Consider the following 23,459-nt stretch of genomic DNA (forward strand, 5'->3'; position numbering starts at 1 on the left):
TTATTTTTCTTATTAAGAAGATAGGCTTTCAATAATCGCCTAGTATGGAGTCTCCGCCACTGAGATTCACGATACCTGCCGTAGATGCTTAGTAAATAACGCTATTAAAGATTTCACTACTAAGTGGAGTATAAAATTATATCTTTACAGGGTATAGATTATATTCCTCCTAATCAATATTTTGTTTACGAGGAATACTTGTAATCCATTCGCTCAAGTTATTGGTTTCTTGCACTGACTAAAAAAAATATTGAAAAAAAAACTAGCTGGGTATAAAATTTGCCACTTTGTAAATTTAAATGGGTGCACACAAGAAAGGTACAATATTTAAACAGCGTTTTAAATACATCCACAATAATAAGCATTTTTATCACTAGAGAAAATTTTCCTTAATACTATTGTACATACATGCTCTAGTTTTATTTTGTACAACATGAGACAAAATACAATAGAAAAAATCGGTGTATTCTCCATCTGATGTTATGGTTGATAATCTTTGAAGTCCATTTTCCAGAGCATGAAACTTGTAAGCGAACGTCTGGCTCACTTTGTCCTTTCAACTTTTTCTCAAGTATGATTCTTTATATAAACTCCGAGCGGGAAAACATCTTGGAAATTTTCTTTTTCAGAGCATGGTCTTTTCTTAGATAAACTAGCGGATAGCGTTTCAAAAGAATGGTATTAACCGTATACTTTTTCGATTGAAAAAGAACGATTTGAATCATTTCTGAAGTATTCTTATACACCTAATATGTATCATATTTTTTATAAGTCAATACAATAAGTTATTATTAATTAAAGTTTTTTGGTTCGAGATTTTTAGTAAGTTTCCCAAATCATATTTTGTGTATTAAGTGTACTGTTATATGTAACAATGCAAACACCTCCACTCTAAGTGTGTCGTTAAAGGGTTTGCTTAGTTAAAAGCGAACGTTGCTGAGAATAAAAAAAATGAGTGGTGATAGTTGATATAGTGGCATTAGTGTTATTTGCAATGACCAGAGATACCAGATTGGTTATTAGACTATACTGAATGCAGTCGATGATATTATGTAGTGTTTCAGTCGATATGCTCTCTCGTGTTCATTAACATGCTTTTTAACCTATTCGTGGCGTTTGGCCAATGTATCTTTTAGGACATATAATATATGTCCCAGTTATATTATAACATTATCTGATACATTGGCCTTAAAGGACTTAAAGTATTTCTGATCTTCGACGATGTTATAAGTATCGTTTCTACGTCATGTTTCTTTATTATCCTGGATATGTCATGGGTGGTATTTTTAATTGATGTCAGATATGCTCGATTTTTGAATTTTGTACACTCATCCTGGTTAACTGGTTTGTATTTTCCCTTGCTGTTTTTTGTAATATTTAGTATCCATTTCCTTGGATGACTTTTAATTACGATGATTCTCAAATTCACAAGGTTTTTCTCATCAAGGTTGATATCAAACCCAATAATTGGGAAAATTATTCTGAGCAGGGTGACAGTAGGATGATGCGTGTATGTAACGTTTAATGTGTGTTAATTTTTGATAGACTATATCGTCCGGCACCATCCAATATTCTAATGACTTTTACTTCAAGAAATGCGAGAGCTTCCTTTTCTTTAATTTTTACTGTAGACTTGAAACGACAATTTATTAGTTTCAATGTAGGCTACCTCTATTTTTTTATATATTATATTTCTTGATTCTGGTTGTATGTATACAAAATCTAACTTCATGTTTTGGCAAATATTATTACACTAGCAGTAGATTGCAAAAATGGTTACATTCATCACCTAGGTACCATTGTTTATATTTCTTTATTTTATTATTTTTTATTAGTTTTAATGACTAAGTTTATGTTGCTATTAGCGTTTTTAAATTATTTAATAATACGTTTGGGTATCTTGCAATTTTGTCCAAATCATAATATTGAAATAGTTATTGGAATTAAACTGATTTTTATACTTACTTTGTTTGAGCGCCCATGTAGACGTGATGCTAATATTAATATTGCAAAGTATTTTCTATAAATTATTTGCTTTCAAACTGTGTATCATAGAAGTTATAAATGCTAAAAAAAATGAAAATCAAAAACTAAATATTTAGTTCATTTTCGCACGGAGACTGACGGACAAAAAAAATCTAAAAATAAATTCGCCATAAAACTGATGTACCGAGGCAAGTATAAATATTATTATCGTTCAGTAAATCGCATTTTATGGTGGTTACTTTGGGGATTTGTATCCAATTTATTTGTCAGCTCAAAGTAAGCAGTTATTTTGCTTTTAAGCCATTACATAGGTTCGCCTCGAATTAAGAGGCTTTTTTGAATCAGGTATTTTTTCTCGTCTGTCTGACTGGTAATTTATTGTGATTGTTCGTAAGACTGTGGGTTTCGGGTGCACTTATTCCGAATCTAAAAGGAATTTTACCCAATTGCTAATTTAAATACATATTTATATCTAGGTTTGGTAAATTTATAATTCTGTTAGCTAGATACCGCAATATTATAATATATATATATAATCTATAAATCGTTATCCAAAAGCAGCAATGGGTTGAGTAAAAAATACTTGTTTCGAGATAATTGAACTGTTATATTTATGTCATACAATTCTGAGGTTTGTAAAAAATGGTAAGATTTTTTGTATTACATTATCAACAGTGGATTATCTCAGTAATCCCACTGTTATTTTTAAGTTACAGGATAATTTTAATAAATAAATCAGTGGCATTTTTACAACGTTTTTAATATCTCGTATTCTTGTTTGTCTGGTGGTTGTTTGTTCAGTACAAATCATGCAATCGATATTTAACTTACTTCCCGACTAGTTGCTAAAATCGATATCTATCCAATATTTTCCAATTATATTAGTCTCCAGACATTATTTGTTCAGCATTGGTCGACTCTACGCCAATATGATAATTCATAATTTTAATGAATCGACTTTAAACTTATTTTTATTCATATACATGACAAATCAGTCGACAGCTAAGTATTATTTTTTTTGAATAAAGGAATAAAAGAAACAAAATAACTGCGTGTAGTGTTATTGGATGAACCATACCGGAGATAAATATCAGTGAGACGAATTTCCTGCGAGCCATTTCGTGCAGTATGAAACAGCGAGGCATATCCTACATAAGGCCTTTTCAATGGCGAAGATTTGTTCACATCTTGTGCCGAGCAGCAGTGCGGAATTTTCTATTGGGTAGCTGCGCTGCGCTCTACTCCTGGCTCCGAGATAAAAAGAAAATGTAAGACGAGGGTGCGCCACGCTTTAATGAATTTCAAAGGCTGGTTCGGCGCGGGACACGCTGTAAATCGTCGCGTGTGACTCGGGCATGCCATGCCACTACCGTATCTTTCTTTTTATACCGTCTCATATTCATTACAGAGCTGGGATTTTAATTCTAGTTTTCTCCCCTGGTGTCGCATACTTAAGCAAAAATTTTACATTTCAAATACTTACCTGTCGAAATGATAATGATGTCAGCCCACACATACATACTATTTTTATATTTTATCTCTCACAACTTTAAAAAATATTAAAAAAAATATTTAATAATCACAAATAATTATTTTAATTATTCAATAGACACAAGATTTAAGAATGACTGATCCACGATGGCCGAGCTACTTAAGCGTCGGGTTATAGTGTCATGTAGTGGCGAAGGGTGAAGGTAAGCTGTTTAGACCTGCCATAAATAGTGCACACTAAACTTTGTCAGTCATACGTATTTGTTTTCATTGAAATAAGACTAACATTTACAGATGATGTTGGTGAGAGATGAGTTTTTAAAATTCATTTGAACACTGCGAAAACCAAGCCATAATAGATAATAGTCAAAAAATACTCGTATATCTATAAAAAGGCTAAAATTGTGCAATTAAACCATACATAACTTTGGATATTTTATAGATAGAATAATATTGTTCATCTATTGTAGTTTATTATTATTATTATTATTATTATTGTAGTATATTAGGATTAGACAGGGCCTAATGAATTTAAAAAAATGAACCAACAATATGTGTAATAATATGACGTATTCTAAATCCAACGAAAACAAATAAGTATGAATGAAAAAGTGTGTACAGTTTCGTCGTATTGCTTAAAGTATAACAAAACTATTGTAGTATGACTTGTTTGAGGCAGGATTTTTTTTTTTTTTTTAAAACGAACCCCATCTGTAAATTATTGTAGCTTAGTTTAATAAAAACAAATACGTATGACTAATGATGATAAATAACTAATGATTAAAGTTTAATGTGCACTATTTATGGTGGATCTTAACAGCCTACCTCCACCCTTCCCTACTGGTGTCATGGGTCTCAGGTTCGAATCCTGGGTCAGGCAAATGCAAATATATTGTTTTCAATTTGTGTTTGAGTCAGAGTATGGACCTATTAGGTTGAGAAAGTGGCTAACATCCATTTATCGTACAGCCAATATTCTGTTAACCCATAGCTTACGGGCCGCACAAAATTGTGTTTTTGCTAATTACTTTTCAAATGCAAATTAACACGTTAATTACAAAATTAATTAAAAGGGCCCGTAAGCATTGTATTAATACAAACGTCCACTCTGTGGAGGCCCATATTATGATCTAATATGTATGTTTACTGAGGTGTTTAAAAATTATGTATTTGAAAAAAAAGCATAGGTGAATACTTAATTTTTTTTTAAATCTGATGCCAGCAAAAACATGATTTGATAAAAAATAATTAATATACAAATTAATACACAACCATAATAATAACTCAGCTTATATTTCATATTAATAAAAACCCACACCCAATGCTTTTTTAAAAATCGGAGCATTATATTATTATTTTACGAGCTTTTAGTAAATATATTAAGCCAAAGCTTCTCACGTATCTTTCGCTAGGCTCCAAGAACTATTTGACAGTTTACGTTAACTGCCCTTGGCAAATGGCCAAAACTGTGCTGTCAGTGTGAAATTCTACTCCGATTTGTAGACACCCCGTTTTTCTATCAAGAATCATACTCGTATACCTACAAGATTAAATTTGTAAGTGATATTAAAAAATATTATATTATGTATAAAGATATACCAGTAGCAAACTAAAGACTATGTACTTAGATATTAAATTCATATACCTACATATTTTTTAAATATTATCTTATTAGTACAGATTAAAATAAGTTAATTGTATATTTTATATCACCCTGATAATAACGACATCTATACCTATTGTAATATTATAGGTTATCAAAAATTCAATGTATTTTTTGTAAGTATTTTGAAATAATTAAAAATATATATTATAATAATATTGACAGTGCATTCACCATTTTACAAAATAATATTAAACGATGACTTTACAGATTGCTAAATTTATTTCTAGGTCAATTTTATTGGATGGATACCTGGAGGTCAGTTATTTTCTGATTTGGAATATAATAAATCACTTTAAAAATAATATAAAACGCGCATAGAATGATGATGATTTCTAAAACTTACTCAATGAAGATGTTTGAACACACAGAAAACGAATATGATGTTAAAAAAACACGAGTTATCTCGCTTTTGGCCTAACGGTACTTACAAACATAAGCAAGTCAACTCGCTCATTGCACTTTCTTAATTAAAAATCTTAAAATAGTGTTGATTTAGCAAATATATACTTTAAAAAAACAACCTAAATTATTATATTTTCAAATTGAAATTATCGCATGTCTATTAATCTATTTACAAATAATGTCACATAATTATAACTACTATCTAAATGTGCATTATTCTTTTTGTTTACCTACACTCTACAGCTTACCTCTCTCCAATAGGCTCTATTTGTCACTGGTGTACACGATGTATTGCGATCGTATTATACTACGTATTTCGTTTGTCATGGATTGCTGAACATTTAGATATCATGTTGCCATTTACTTCGTAATAAGACATTAAACGTGACACAGTGTAAATTTACGTGACGGCTTAACACACAAACACGTATTAATGATGAAGTTTGTACTTATACTAATACATTTTATGAAACAATGAGTATTAAAAATAATAAATATAATTATTACTGTGAAAATAAACCTTTTATTAGTTGTCTTCACTGCTTCTTTAGAGAATTAAGCTAATTATATAGTTATTAAATAATGACCTAAATACTTCTGGTATAGTAATTAGTTATTTCTAATATTTTTAAATTTACTATTGAACAATTAAGTAACTAATTCTTCTTTCTTAATTTATTTATGTTTCATATTATTATGTACATAATTAGATTTGTGCTCTAAAAAATCTTATGCGGTGCTTAATGTAGAGTATAGATAGACAAACATAACAATGATTAGGATGGTATACAGTTGTTAGAGGCGGAAATTTTTGCCTAATTTTACAAAAAGTACGCCATACTAATAACGCGTATAATTTTTTTTTCGATTCGTAATTTTTATTTAAGCTTTTAGCTTTTTAGCTTTTAAACATGATAAAGCTTTTTGTAAGAATCAATTTTTCCTGAGCGCATCATTGAATACTACTTGTATGCGCGCGCAAGCATATAAATTAGAGAAAACACTTACATTATAACACAAATAATATACTTAGACTAACAACAGACTCATGGTTGTAAGTTTCAATGATTATAGTTCTCTAAAATCAAAATAATTTAATCCAATAAGAGAAATATTAAAATCCGTAAAAATTACATACAATTCACATTGAGTAATATGCACCTACTTAATATTATGGCGTTTCAAAAATAGATAACATGTGTTAAAGATATTACATTTATTTAGATTTGATCCTTGTTTCCGATGATTATTGTAATTACACATCATCATTATCATCAGCCAGGGTTGATCCACTACTCCCCTGTGTAATTCCACTATTTTAGCTATTTTCTGCCATGTATATATGCAAAACATAATGAGTATGTTAATACAGCGGGGTTCAGTCGTCGAATAATCTTAGGCTGCATTTGTCAAACGATTGTCCACATGCCAAACGATATTATGTCCGAAACAATACTATTTGATCAGCCTGGTGACATTAAATTCTATCATGAAATTTAGTGTATCTGCTTATGCATTTGTATATTTTGTGGCTTTTATGCGATATGCCCAACACGCACCATTTCATGCCACGTTGCGCTTCTGGTAGTGTTTTGAACTTTTCTTACAACTGAAAGTCTTTATTTTTTCTTACGACTAACAATTTTAAATTAACAGTCAATGCTACATACTTATATTATGTTACGTTACTCTGTATGATATGGGTACCTACGGATATAAATATTATACCTAATTTGAGATCACCTCAGATATATAGCAACTAGAAAAATGCGGCGTCCATGTGAAGCCAATGTGTTTTACCAATTGAAGCATGTGCGTCTTATCTAATGACGATGGAATTATCTAGTATTCTTTACATCTTGAAGTGCTTTAATAAATTTTATTAATTTTTGGCTACGGGCTTTGTGTATTTTCAATTAGGTACCTTAATTAGTAATCGGTGTCAGAAGTTATCCAGATTTTAGAAATCACGTACTTGTACTAATTATTGCTAATAATTTTATATATTTTTTTTATTCAACGCATAATTTGCTAGATGTGAGAATGTAATATTTTGAAATCATGAACAAGTATATTCGATAAAAGAATGTTATCCTTAAATCTTGTATATTATTTGTTGAATAAAAAAATAGTCTGTTAAAAACAAAATAGTATAAAATAACATTAATAATTATAGTGTTATATTATTATTCTATGCATAACAAAAATGGACTGTTGAGAAATAACTAAATTTATCTCTTTGGTGAGAAAGATATATAAAACTATATAATGTTTGAAACTTTCAAGGTTATTTGTTATCGTAATAGATTTTTAGGTGGTTTTTACAGCCTGGTTTTCCTCCTTCTTTTCATTTTTTTGGCTTCATTGCAGAGGCCATTCTCAAGAGAAATGTTGAGGAAAGAAGGAGGAAGAATACGCTGTGAAAACACAAAAATCTATTACGATATTAAAAAACCAGTAAATCCAAATTTAATAAATGAATAAACAACACACAAAAATAAATCATAACTTGAAAAGACATGCGTTATTTTAACATGAGTTGTTTGGTAGAATAAATTTCTCATAAATAAAAAAATCTCAATACGCAGAATAAGAATTTTGATTGAATACAATATGAAGGGTGGGAAAATTTTTTTTTTTGACACAATAGATAATATTCAAAATATTTCAGACGTTCGATAAATAATTCCAATGCTGAAATCCCTTAGGGAAATCTGTGTGAATGCTTTACAATGAACGAGAACAGCTTCAGTTCAAACATCACTAACGGAACTGTTTCTATTCTAAAAACTCTTGTTTGTGTTTTCTCACGTCCGTAGCAAAACGTTGGTACTAGGTATTTTACTATCTCCAACGTCATATATATGTACATATATAACGTATCTATTTATCTACGTACAATGAATGTGTATAAATAAGCTTTGGGGGATATCTCTAGTAGCAGTATGCAACTTATTTTGTCGCAATGATAAATATATGAGCTATGCAGCTCTCTGCGTGCTTTGGCCATATCATATTGTTATCTTTCATTGTTTCTTTGAGGACAACGGTATTGCATGTTTTCTGTTGGATTTTCATGCTTTATTCTGGCGGAGTTTGCACTATATTGGAGATACGAGTTTGGCATGATGCAACATAATATACATTGCATAATGCTTAACGTTTGGATGCGAAAAAATGAAAATAATAGTACAACAATGTACAATATATATTGCGTATATATTATATACGCATATACATTATTAAAAACAATGTTTAGTACCATCCATTACAAGCATAGCTCATAAGACATCTATTAGTTAAATAATAACAAGTGTATTGCCAAATATGAGTCTTAAAAATATGCCAGATACAGATAGGATAAGAAAATAACCTATATGAAAGAAAAGGAACTTCCCAAAATTAAAATAAAATTGGAAGAAAGTAGCATTTCAATAAACTGTGTCATAATTTATCAATATTGCATAATGAGAAAACATATTGAAGATTTTTGTATTTTACAATAAATAAATCTCTTTTTTTAACCATGTTCAACAGTGTGGGTTGTATTTACAGATTTTTATTAATAGGACAAATTCATATTAGCTAATTAATCCACCTATAAGATCAATATACAAATTGAAAAATAAGTGAATTTTCCAGAACAGAGATTCGAAGCCGGTATACATGACATTATAAGCCTGACTTGTAACCACTTGGTTATCGTGTAAATCATACAACTAATATAATAGAATTTAGTCATTATCTAAATATTGCACGTAAAATTTATTTTATTGTTAACATATTGAAGACAAAAGACCAGCATCTCGATTTTAAAGCAATGGTATCCTAGCTTTTTAATGAGTAGTTTTAAAGTAGTTACGGTGTCAAAAATGCTAGAGCTAACGTCAAACTATGTCACGGTTGATAGACTGTGACATAAGACGCAAGGTTCTCATCTGGGGGCTTCAAAAACAATTAATTAGTTTTTTATGTTTTTATAATATCTACTGTCTATGATAATGTATTATTATGTTAAAATTTACGGAAATAATATTATGCTTTATGAACTGAAATGAGAATATATATTTTAGAAATGTGCTTGAAACGTAACATTATTACATATCTTATAATATTATGAGAAGGTGAAACTACTCTTGTTATTATATCAGTGCTGCAATATTTGTGGTGTATTTTATCTGCTATATTTCAGCAAAGTTGCGAGTTTTCAGTAGTTCTTAGTTTGCAGAATTCAATCGCAAAAGTGAACCTTATCTCAACTGAGTCGTTTGAATCAATCCGTCGTTTTGTACAACTTCAGTTTATGAAAACAATGTTATTCGTACATTCAGCATCATATACATCTTGATATCAGCATTTTTTTTACTGATACCTATAAACCTCATATAAGTATATATTATATTACATATACCAATGAATTGATTTTTGAATTTCTCACTTTATATATAATACATCTCTATATATATAAAAATCTCGTGTCACGATGTTTGTGGTCGCACTCCACCGAAATGGCTCGACCGATTTTTATGATTTTTTTTATGTATATTTTTTAGGTATGAGAATAGGTCAACAAGTATATTTCATACCACTAGGTGATTAGGGTATCTCTATCCAGAAAAAATTTTCTTTTATTTTTTTGACATTTTTTTTTTGTATTTTTTTTATTATTTGGCATCAAAAAATACCTATAACCCCAAATTTTCACCCTCCTACCCCCACCCTCCCATTTTTTTAAATGCGGTTTTATTATTTTTGTATGAACAAATTTAACCGTCGTTCGTATTTCAAACAGAACGAAATTATGTATGTTGTTGAACGACAGATGGCGCTACGTCCGAGAAGAATTCTAGAAAAGCGTCGCGTAATTTTGACATTTCATTCGGCATATCACAACGCAGTGCGTGCAAAATTTTGTACGATTTATTTTAATTTATCTATTTTTGTGTGCGTGTATAACAGTGCACAATGCCAGCAAGACGCAAGGGGGCCATTTGGGCCGTCGAACGAATAAAGCCACAAACATGCAAAATAGTAGAGCAGAAAGAACAGACGAACAAATCCAACAAGATAACAAAAACGTGCGTGTGAGCATGTCATAATTGCGTGCATCTCAATCACAAGAGGCACGAGCTGAACGAAATCAACAACGACAATTGGAATAGAGCCAAGTGCGCCGGTTCGTAGTCAACACACGCAGAGAAAATGATTGACAACGCCAACAAGTACATCGAGCATTTACATCCGCTTCATTTCTTCGTCTCGCATTCGAGTACGAGCCAGATATTGAATATTCCGCTCATCCGAAAGTGCTGATTGGTGCTATGGACAAAGAATGTCCCCATTGTCATGCGCTCAAATTCAAACACGAGTCAGCCGGGTGGGTTGCGCATCAGGAAAAGTGCAACTACCAGAAATTGATTTACCACCAGAACCATTGAACGGCTTGCTCATCGGCACGGTTCCAGATTCGAACCTGTTCCTGAAGTCCATTCGCACATTCAATTCATGCTTCCAAATGACTTCGTTCGGAGCAACAGAAATAGTTCATAATACTCCGGCAAATGGTCAACAATTCATTCTACGTTCAAAATCAAAGGCCAGGTATAATACCACAAAGTAGGCTCATTGCTGCCAATGCCAAACGAACCACATATTTTTTTACAAATCTACTTCATGGGCGGTGAGGATATCAATCGTGTGGATGCACATTGCGGCTACAATAACCTCAATTCGCCTAATGCCAGGCGTATTGTCGGTGAACTGGACGCCCTATTGAATGAGCACAATGAATTATTGAAATTCTTCAAAGCACACATGCACGAATTGCAAAGTGACAATCACGCTATTGTCATCAATCCTGATAAAACATCAGCTGGAGGTCACGTGCGTCGATTCAATGCACCTGTTTATTACGACATTGCTGGAATCATGGTTGGCGACCACACATCGACGCGAGAATTCGTGATAAGTAAGAAGAAACAATAATCTGGAGTTCATCGCTGACACACACCGTTCATACGATGCTCTCCAATATCCGCTAATTTTCTGGTAGGGACAAGACGGATATTGCATAAACATTAAACAACGAGATCCTGTCACAGGTAATTCATTCTTTATGAACATCATTACTCATTTTTAATTGAGAAAATGAATGGTTGGTGTTTTTTTGTTTTTATCGGCGGTCATCGTCTACAGCGCTCCATTCCTCTTTCTGTCATAGATCCCATCCCCACACAGTTACGATACATTCGTTATTTTTTATTTAACAACCAAAATATTCACTAGAAATAATTTACATGGCAGAACAACGTTTGCCGGGTCAGCTAGTATTATATATATTATGTTAAAATAAATTGCCATACTTTTTATAATGAAGTGTAAAGGAAAAAGGAATCAACCTTTTTTATAATTTAGTATCATTCTTTGCTTGTGGTATTTTTATCATTAATGGTCGAGTCGGTTGGATAACTTTACGTTGTATTTTTTTCCTACAGCTATTCCGCACTATTTGCGAAATATTATTTATTTGTTTTTTTCTCTGTTGTACCTACCTATTACATTGACTTAATTATATAAGACTGTACTTTTGCAACTTATTTTTTTTTATTTAAAGTTATAGTATATGGAGTATTGTATATATTATTATATTTTTTTATTACTATAAAATTTTATAGTAATTCCGTAACGTCTTCAGTGCGCCTGAATTAGTAGTGCATATGGTTATAATATTTCTTAATATTATGCATGCTTTGATAGTATAATATACGTATATTTTTTGATGTGTTGAGTCTTTTTCTTCTTCGGGTGGGGCAGTCAGAGATATGGTTATCGCCATAAAGCGTTTTCCTGGATTTTAGCCTTATTTTGCACATATTTTGACGTCCATGCATGACGTGTCTCGGGTCCGTCTCTTGGGCTGCTTTTTCATGTTTTACAACTGAGTCGGTGCTGGGAAGATTTACCATACATAAGAGATTAACGCTAAAAAATGAAATAAATACAATACAATAACAGTGATTATTAGCGCAGTTGGATTAAATGAAATGGACCAATTATATGACTGTACGCAATAAAATTTTATAGTACATTTTTTTAATCACTTACTGGTATGTTTTGGCATACCGTTTGGGAAATTTTTCTGAAAGTCTTTGCCTACAACATTTTTTATTTTTTCCGTGCTGTAAATTTAACGTCTTAAATATTTTAAGTTGATAAGAGAAAAGAAGATTTGCCTTACAGTAATGGACGATAATTAATATTTATTCTACATCCCAAAGAAAATTAGATAATAATATTTCGGCGTTTAAGTTTGCACAGGGAAATCAGGTCGTCGCGACGCCATTCCATATTTCAGTCATGACTCGCAGACGTCTAATAAGTTTACCCGTCAAAACGTTGGGTTTTTTTTTTAAATTGCTTCGTGATAGGGTTTGCTCTTGCAATAGCTGTAGTCAGTTTTCGCTGCACGATTCTCTGGCGAGTACATAAATCTGCTGCGACCGACAATGATGAATGAATCCCTATTAGCACTCCGTCCGTATTGTTTGCCCGGTGGAATTACGTGATGAAAATATTTTGCCTGCATTGCTGGACTCTAAAATAAAATTGATCCCTTAAATCGCATTTACAGAATACATGATTATGAATTATGTATCATTACTTACTGTCTATATATAGTACGTCTTTTTATTTGTATCAATATCATCGTAAATCGAGGTTAATTCAATGCTGGACGAAGTGTTAGAAGAAAGTTGGATAAAAGCCTTGAACAATTATTATAGAAATTGTGTTTTATAATTAACAAGAACTTCGGTAAAAAAAACCTTTATAATATATGGTTGGGCCAATTGTGGTGACCATCATCCCCCACCTACCTCACACCCTTATTTATTATTGTTACAAGATCAGGCAACCACCAATTACGGATCATCAACTGACCAGCTGAGCTCAAATGATATCCAGAAAGCGGACGTATGCAAGCTTGTTATAGCCTAACCGTCGCTAACTACGGCATGACTCATACAAAACATATCTGTTCGTCCTTCATTGCACTAAATCTGTAACGGTTTGAATGAAAATCGCGTCTATATCATCCATATTGAACTTATCATCATTATTCATCAACCTCATATATCATTCATCAAAAGTGTACTGTCCGTTTACAAGTGCATAGTGTGTGAATGTCGAACCGTCTTCAGCGCGCGCCAGCGCTCTCAACATAAAGCTCAGTGTCTGGCATCCTGTGTAAACCCCCCCTCCCAGCCCTAGATGCGTAATCTAACAGCAACTTCAAATTACAGTCCACTGCTTATAGCGCGACCAATATAATTTTTTTTAGGGGGGACATGCTCGTCGAAGGTCAAAATTGAGTTTTTATTGTATTTTCAAACCATGATCCTGGATACTCCTTAAACGTTGTAGATAATCTATTTAAATAATTTTGAAACCTTATTATCCTTTATAATTATTTTAAACATTTAATGACTGCATAAAGTATTTTTGTTACATAAAATAGTATTCTTTTAAACCTCTCGCTCTAATGTTTTAGAAAATAGTCATATTTCGGTACATAGCTGTGCAGTGGTGTTTAGATTTTTTACATTTATTAATTTTTAAACGCATTTATAAAACCATTAGTATAATTTATTACGAGATAATTTTTGTAAAATATTCACGATAAAAAATTATATTGATAATCTCTGTGATCCCAAATTTGACAAGAATTAGGCATTTTATTATTCAAAAAATCGGCAAGATTAATACATTTGAAGATAATTCTAAAGATACTTATTATAAGCTATGTCTTTGACCATTTAAGTGTGATAAACATCTTATGAATAATGATTGCTTTATAATAATTATTGACCTAAGAAAAAGGTAGTGTTTTTTTGAAATACGCCATTTCTTTTGTCATTTCCCAGTGGTGACGCTAAAACATACGGCCGTAGCCATAAATTGACAAACTATAATTGAAGTAAAGAGTAAAATGATATTGACGCGCGTGTTTGAACATGTACCGTTTAAAAAAAATAAAAAAAATTCGGTTAGGTACATGTTCAAACACGCGCGTCAATATTATTTTACTTCCTACTTCAATTAAAGTTTTTCAATTTATGGCTACGGCTGTATGTTTTAGCTTAACCACTGGGGAATGACAAAAGAAATGGCGTATTTCAAAAAAACACTACCTTATTCTTAGTTCAATAATTATTATAAAGCAATCATTATTCATAAGATGTTTATCACACTTGAATGGTCAAAGACATAGCTTATAATGAGTATCTTTAGAATCATCTTCAAATGAGTTAATCTTGCCGATTTTTGAATAATAAAATGCCTAATTCTTGTCAAATTTGGGATCACAGAGATTATCAATATAATTTTTTATCGTGAATATTTTACAAAAATTATCTCGTAATAAATTATACTAATGGTTTTATAAATGCGTTTAAAAATTAATAAATGTAAAAAATCTTAACACCACTGCACAGTTATGTACCGAAATATGACTATATTCTGAAACATTAGAGCGAGAGGTTTAAAAGAATACTATTTTATGTCATAAAAATACTTTATGCAGTCATCAAATGTTTAAAATAACTATAAAAGATAATAAGGCTTCAAAATTATATAAATAGATTATCTACAACGTTTAAGGAGTGTCCAGGATCATGGTTTGAAAATACAATAAAAGCTCAATTTCGACCTACGACGAGCACGTGGGCCGTTAAGAGAAACGTTCATTTGACAACGGTGGTTCTGTAGCCGTTTATTAAAGTTTGCACTTTTGTATATCCCGTTGCATCACTATCGATGCTTGGATTCCCTTACATTAAGACCCCATGTATTATTATATTATGATTAGTTGGTGAGAATTTAAATATGCACACGTAAACGATGATTTAATCGTGCATATGTTTAAGTTCCAACGAAAAAAGAGTTTTTTTTTTAATTTAAAATTTAAAATTTCATCAGTAGGTAAAATAAACAGACATTGGTATTTTGATAGCATTTCATCATTATAGCCCGAGATTTATCCATTGCTAGATGGAAACTTCCCTTATCTCCTTTATCTCTTTTCGGTTATTGGTCCAGCGTATTTTAAGGTACTGTGCCCATTCAGTAGTCATCATAGTTCATTGTCTAGTTTTTTGTGGCTTATCCAGCACGTGCCACTTCAGTCCATATTACGCCACTTTTAATGATAAATCTGTCTTACATTAAGAGTCCATGATTTAAATCCTACATTAGCACTGATTACACACGTAATATAATATTTTTTTTAACTATCGGCAGCTATTTAGTTAATCATAGCCTTTCATGGAATACGTTAAATATAAGTTTTATAAAATAAGAGTGAAAGAATAGTTAAAGTAAAAAAAAAAAATAATATATAAAATAGATAGTAGGTACCTACACGAGGTTATTGGTCGTTGTTTACAGATCATATTATTTTTATCGCACAAATATATAAGTACGTATAACGTATTGTGACCTTACGTATATTGCAAAATATTAATCATTATTAGACTTTTTTCATAATGTTTTTATAAGAATAACAGCTTGCTAAATATAAATGACGTTTCAAGTCAATTTATTATATTATTATTCACCTGAAAGTAATTTGTTTACGTCGTAAACTTTTACTCTATCGAAAATTTTCCAAAAATTGTTTTGATTTTCGTAAAATTAAAAAAAAAAACATTTTTTATAATCCGCCATTCTTAGTTCGCAGGTACCTACGTAATTCTTTAAAAAAAATCTTATCGAGTATTTGTAAAAAATATATTTTATAACATTAAATTTATAGAAAAATATTTAAATATTGTGAAAAAAATGCTCAACGAAGCGAAATTGTTTTGATAAATTGCTGTATATAATATTATACATTTTATTTGAAAGCTTTTTAACTGACTATGCACATATCGTATATAAGTTTTTTAATATACTTGTAAAAGTGTACCTTTAAATCATTGCGATCTTCTAAGAGGACAGAGGTTTCGACACTGGGTTACAAATATTTTTCTTATCATGCCATACATTCATACGGGGGGATTTTCCAGACTGTTGGAGGGATACCGTAAAGCATATTATCCCTCGTCAGGGTCACCCCAGAATCCCATGCCATCTGACTGCATTATTCATGAGTCATGTGTGAGGGTGCAGGTGACTTCACACCGTAGCAGCAGTCGCGATAAAGGGAATAACACGAGTGGTATTCGCTTTAATTTTGTATGCGAAATCCCAAACGAGCCCGCGGTGGATTCGCAGACTTCTACATATTTAAATGTATGCTGATTCAAGTGCTGGACTCCAGGCGATAATGAAAAGAAAGAGAGGTGTCAATGTCCCTCGCAAATGATCCTTATTAATTTAAATTTATTTGTCATGGAAATTTCCACAATAAAAGTCAACAACCATCACGGCATGCCTTTTATTGTTAGAATACATTTACATAAACTACAAAAGGCTGGAATGATAAATACAGACGAACTAGATGTAACTAAGATAATAAGATATGTTTGTATGTAGATATAATATATATATATATATATACATTATACTATTATAATAAATTGATGAAATTGTTACCAAATGAAAGCTAGGATAGAGTGCTTCTGACCGCTGGAATAATGCCTTACAAAGCGACTTCCTGTTATGCCGAAACCGAAAATATTCAATTAGTGCAGATATGCATACAACGATTCCATGACAAAACATAACAGTGACAAAACAGAACAACGATAAATATAACTATGACCTTTCAGGAAAAATATAAATTTATTATTGAAATTGTTCTATCTCTATTATGTTGATAGATTTTTAATAGCACAGATTTTCAATACGCCATAATAAATCAAATTATGTACGTAATTTCTGCATTCCTAATCGCTAGAAAGCCTCAAATAAACGAGACTTTGCTGGCAAGCTTAGAATATCTCATCTTAATCAATATAATAATAATCGGGTGACTAGGAAAATGAAATAATGACCTAACCTAACCTAATCCAACCTAAATAGATTCCACAAAAATTAATGTTTCATTTTTCCCCTGGCTGTTCTATTTTGTCATTTTCTGTTTTGTCATGTTCTGTTTTGTCACTGTTCGGTTTTGTCATGTTCTGTTTTATCCCGTTACCGCATGCAACACATACATAGACGTTCACTAAATTGCAAATGAGGCTTTAGTCTGCTACCTACTTATTTCGTCATTTTGAGATTATCGCAAAAAACAGTGAAACACATTTAATATTCTCTCTTTGTAAACATATTATTAGAAAAATAAAATAGCGAAATAAAAATCTAATAGTCTTTTAAATTATTAAACAAACATGTAGAAAGTTGTACAATTTTAGGTATTGTGGTAGATCGACATTATATACCATCTAGCGATTGCAATACCGGTATTCCGCTCGTCATCGATATCGAAACACCGGTTATTTTAGATCTAAAATAACGGTATTTTTCGTATAAAGAAAGCCGAGAACTTTAAAATATTCCATCTTGAATGATTCAATCACACGATAAAAGTGAAATAATAACAAAAATGTCCACCATATATTTATTTTGGGCGGTAACCGTCAAAAGGTTTTATGTTTTAACAACCCCTTTCTTAGCTGTGTTAACTTTTAGAGCAAGATAGACAGTTTTGACAGTTTAGACGGCTATTTTATTGTATCAATAATTATAATACCTAAATATATAAATGTGATAAACTACCGTTGAAAACCGCTGATGTATAACCACCTTAATGTGTATAGAATAGACCTACTGGATGAAATTTAAATTCATTTATTTGGAGAATTGACAGTTCTGAAAAAATAATGAAGGAGCCATGAAAGAATTGTCTTAACATATTTTTAACGATTGATTGAGAATTGCAATCCTTAATATCATATTTCAGTATGCAGATATTATGTGTCATGTGTATGATACGAATTAACGCATAGAATGGAGCTAGGCTAACCTTCATGGTATAATAATTATTACTTCATTATTAATTTTGGCATATTGTGCTGCGATCTTTTGACATGTAAAACAGTATTTGAGTTGGCAGTAAATATTAAATTTGGCCAGAGAATAGGCTTTTGTAGCGACGGTCGAGTTAACCGTTGTCAAATAACTACCTACTATTAACATATTGCCGTACTCAAGGTTAAATAATTTTGAGGTAAAATTCCCCTCACATGCTCCAGCATTTATAATTTCATCAGAATTAACCTAGTAATAACGAAATTGGAGATGTATGTAATAGTATTTTATGAATTATTGGAAAAACTTTAGCTAAACTAAAGCTTTATATACCCGATAATATTTTGTTATGCTGCGAATAAAATATTGTCAACTTAAGGTTATACCTCAGCTGAGGCATGGTCTAAAAAGATCGTGACTGCGTGATGCGCGGATTGCGGGTCGCGGGTGCAAATGACGCGAACTGAACGAAGTATAATTTGTCATAAAAATTCAACATGCGTTCTTTTTATGTTATGTTTATTATTATATTCGTAATAATAATAGTATATTCATTGACATGTTTTCTTTTTCAAGTACATGCGGAATGTTTTTAAGCCATCTTTACACGATTTAAGAATATATTCATCCGACTCCATCACAAAAGAAATTGACGTGCGAACAGGTCAACTATCCCTCTCCGAATGGCAACGTGCCTCAACGCGGCCGAAATTTCGTTCCACATAGTGTTGAAAATTATTTGCCGTTTCACTTATGTATGCTCTTAATGATACTCAAGATGGCTACAAGGCTGACATTTAAGTAGAATTTACCATGCAACTTCTGGTTTTTTTTAGTAATAAATCTCTAATTATATAATATAAGTTAATTGAATTATAAATTCAGGGAATACATATATCGAGCTTTTCATCCTAAACCCAACAACGTAAAACGGCTATATGCCGTTTGACAAATTGCATCATGAGTGGATAGATAAATCCCAAAATCCATCCCGACAGAAGTATTTTTTTGTACTTCTTCATAATGAAATTACTTTTAAACTCAATGAATAATACACTAGATTAATTAACGCACCATTTTGTACTTTGGATACGATTATAGGACAATTACCACCCGGAGAAAAAACCCCCGGATTATAATCCCTTGTAAGTATTTAAAACCCCCCCGACATAAAATTTCAATAATGCATATACAATGGATTTGACAAATTAAATGTTTTAAAATTAATTCAAAACATAACTATATTATTAAACGTAATAGAGAGAAAAATTAATTCATTTCAAATACCGAAATCAACCAAGAATTATTTTCAAAAATGTTATTAAAAAGAATATTTAATAATTTCTCCACGGTGGCCAATTGGCTTACGCGTCGGCTTATAATGTCGTCGGTCTCAGGTTCGAATCCTGGGTCTGAAAAATACACATATTGTTTTTCAATGTGTGTTTGGAGTCAGACTATGTACTTAATTGGTTGGCAAGTGGCTAACATTCATTTCTCGTAATAACAAAATTCTGTTAATACAAACCTCCACCCTGTGGAGGCTCTTATGGTCTTTTTAGGATCGGACAGAAAAAACTCTAATAATTTATAATAATACCTATAATATTAAGTATATTGTTAAATTGTTTGTCGTATCATGAATTTTTTTATTAATAAAGTTTTTATATATAAGCAGGTAGTATTTGTCATCGTAAGGTATTTGTGCTGTTAGGATATTATTATTATTATGAAATACTAGAAAAACCTAGACTATTCGGACAATTTATTTAAATGTTTATATTTCTATGAGTTTGTTCCAAAATACGTAGGTATATACTTTATAGAACTAACCTTACTTAACCTAACCCGAGTAAACTTAATCAAAAAAAAATAAAAACGATAGGGACCGATTTTAAATAGATAGGTTTAAAGTAATCCGAGTACCCAAAAAGGTCTCTACAAAATCAGGTTGTTTTTGTCAATCACACAGGTAGAAGACAATAATACAACGTTGACGGGCAAACATGTTATTTCGTTTGTATATATTTTTAGAATTGCCACATTATTTTGTTCGATAGAATTTTCAATGAAGACAATATAAAGAAGAATGGAAATGTTAGACATCGCCTAATGTTTTCTTAGTATAAGATTACTGAACCCAAAACAAATAGACAGGCAACATAAACACAGCACAATTACGCTTAATCAAAGGCAACCGTCTCAATTTCGCCGCTGAATGACAATTCTACCCGTGCGTTACAATAATACAAATTTGTATCACAAAAGCAGTGCTTTCTTCTAAAAAAAAAAGTCGTTTGCGCAGACCTAGAGGCTTTCCGTACAATAAGTAGTTGTCCTATGACCATATTACACCTCAAGACTCGAGCTTTCTCAACGACGATAAAACAACTACACTCAGTATCTACAACGAGTTTTTAGACAGTTGTAGTGAGTAGCATTGATTTTCTTCAAAAAATATCAGTCAATAATATAATCGTGGTATCCAGCAATATTATTCTACGCACCCGCCGGGAGTTGAAAACATCGCGCTGTAGTTATCACGTTGGTTACTAGACACAATTATCAGCATACATGCTGCGGAAAAATCCATCGATTTTACAACATGGTAAAATTAGTTGCGCAACTTCTCTTGTGCATGCGTAGATATTATAACTCATTATTCCCTTTTTTGTAATGCGTATGCACACTACATACGAAATGTCATTGGGTTATTTCAGTATTACAAATATGTACCTAACTATTTGCTTCAAATTATAAAATGACAATGGATTTGCAGATGACGGATGATTTAATACTGTGATAATATTATTATCCCTACATATTCTTAGGATAGTAGTCAGATAAAATTATCACGATACTTACTGTGATTGTATGAAAATTGAAGTACTTACTTACTTAAATATTTTCACATTGAAAATTACAAAAGCAATTTCAATTTTATAACGATTGAAAAATAATCATAACAATACAATTCTGAGCGAAACCTTTGTGAAACAAATTATACGAAATCGTAAGTAACCTTTAAACATAATATTTACAATTTAATTAATACTATTTCTATTTTATATTTGACGTTAAGACGTATACAATTGTAATATTTACGTGGCCTGCAAAGGCCGCGAAAAATACTCGCGACAAACATCTCGACCCGAGGAATTCTTCGCGGATTCGAACATAGAATAAAGAAATCATTTTTGTCGTGGATACAACCATCTTTTAGAACATTCACGGCGGGTCTGAATAAAGTTGATAGTGAGTATATGAGTCTTTAGATCTTAACTTCCACGCTGATATTTTAGATTGTCGGGCTGGGCTTAAGCGAGGTGGGCCTTGAGGTGTAATATGACCATTGCGATCCGGCCTTGCAGAATTTGTATTCGCCTGTCTCCCTCGGGGCCTATTTATGAAGCAGCAGTTTTTAGCTGTAATGATGTTTCAAAAGTGAGATGTGACAGAAAGACAAGAGGCAGGCAATCGTAAAGAAAGTCGCAAACAAACTTCTTTACTTTATAACGATTTCATGCCAAAAGAACTGACTTGTTATTTTTAATTGGCGTTATAAAATGAGGATTCATAAAATACGTAAAAATAAAAGTACTTACCTACACGTCTTATTTTATTTAAAAAATATTAGTTGGTTAAAACAATATCAATATTTCTTAACTTTTTATCGCTGTAGATTGGTTTGTCGAATAGACCAAATGTCAAATGTTCAGGAGACGAAAAACAAATTTGATTATCCTATTTTTAAATGCATTAAGGTATTTAAATTGTTGTTTTTACTGCATATGAATGCTGTTTTCATTACAAAGCAATTTAAAGAAAAGGATGGTTCTGGTCCATTTAGATACAGAAAATCATTCTGCATTAAAAGGTCGATTTCGACAAAAACGGATATTCAACAAACCAATCCTATAGCGACGTTTTGCTATCCCCGCTGCTAGATACGTAATATATTACACATATTTTAATCTAATCTTGAAATACATAACAGAAAAAAACATTTTTCAGTTAGGTATATAACGTAAATACATACTATCGCAAATATTACCTACTTTTGCATATAAAAGAAGGTACTATATCTTATGTAAAAAGATTCTATAACTTTGGTTTCAATAGTCATGAAACAAATAATGGAATATATTATTTGAGGGATGGTTACTCCACCCACATGGGAAAGGAGGCGAATGAGTGTGGATAGACCATTGGCACTATTGGCAGATACTGACCTTGAAGATAAACTTACTGTTAATTCTATTGACTGAGGGTACTTGACGGAATTTTAATTCATAATATTATAATTATTGAATTTTATTCTATTTTATGTGAGTAATTTTTTTGACCCGAATTTTGCTTTTAGCATCTTCAAGCACTCACACTGATAAAGAATAAATTTAATTTGTATTTATCAACATTTTAATGCGCTTGCTGAATGCATTTTACTTTTCTTTACTTTACGTGCCTTATGTAAGTATCTACTTTAAGACGATATTTCCATACAATTGAAATTTCCAGCACTAGTTTTTATATTTGCTTCTTTATTTAGTATAAGAAATTTCACGTTCATTTGATGTATTAATTTGTTATATAAACGAGAATTAATTGTATTTTGTGCCAGTATTTATTTGTCATTTGTAAGTGCGTATCCTGAAGATGCCAAAAGACGATATCTGGATTGCAAAGAATCACATGAAATAATAATAAGACTTAAATCAATTAAATTATAGTCGAAAACAGAGATTGTGTGGCCAGGATTATGCAGTAAAACATGTATCAAATAGTTACTACTATTCGAGGTAGTATCTCAATTGAGTTTTATTTTATATTTAGAAATTCAATTCCGCTTCGTAAACGTTTTGTTTGACACTAATTTGATTCTTCAATACATTATGCCCCGTTTATACGTGCACATATTTACCGCTGACAGTACGTCGTATTA

This window comes from Rhyacophila brunnea, unplaced genomic scaffold (genome assembly GCF_057557595.1).
Source record: "Rhyacophila brunnea isolate RB1 unplaced genomic scaffold, BYU_Rbru_1.0 scaffold_5, whole genome shotgun sequence".
Taxonomy (NCBI): Eukaryota; Metazoa; Arthropoda; class Insecta; order Trichoptera; family Rhyacophilidae; genus Rhyacophila; species Rhyacophila brunnea.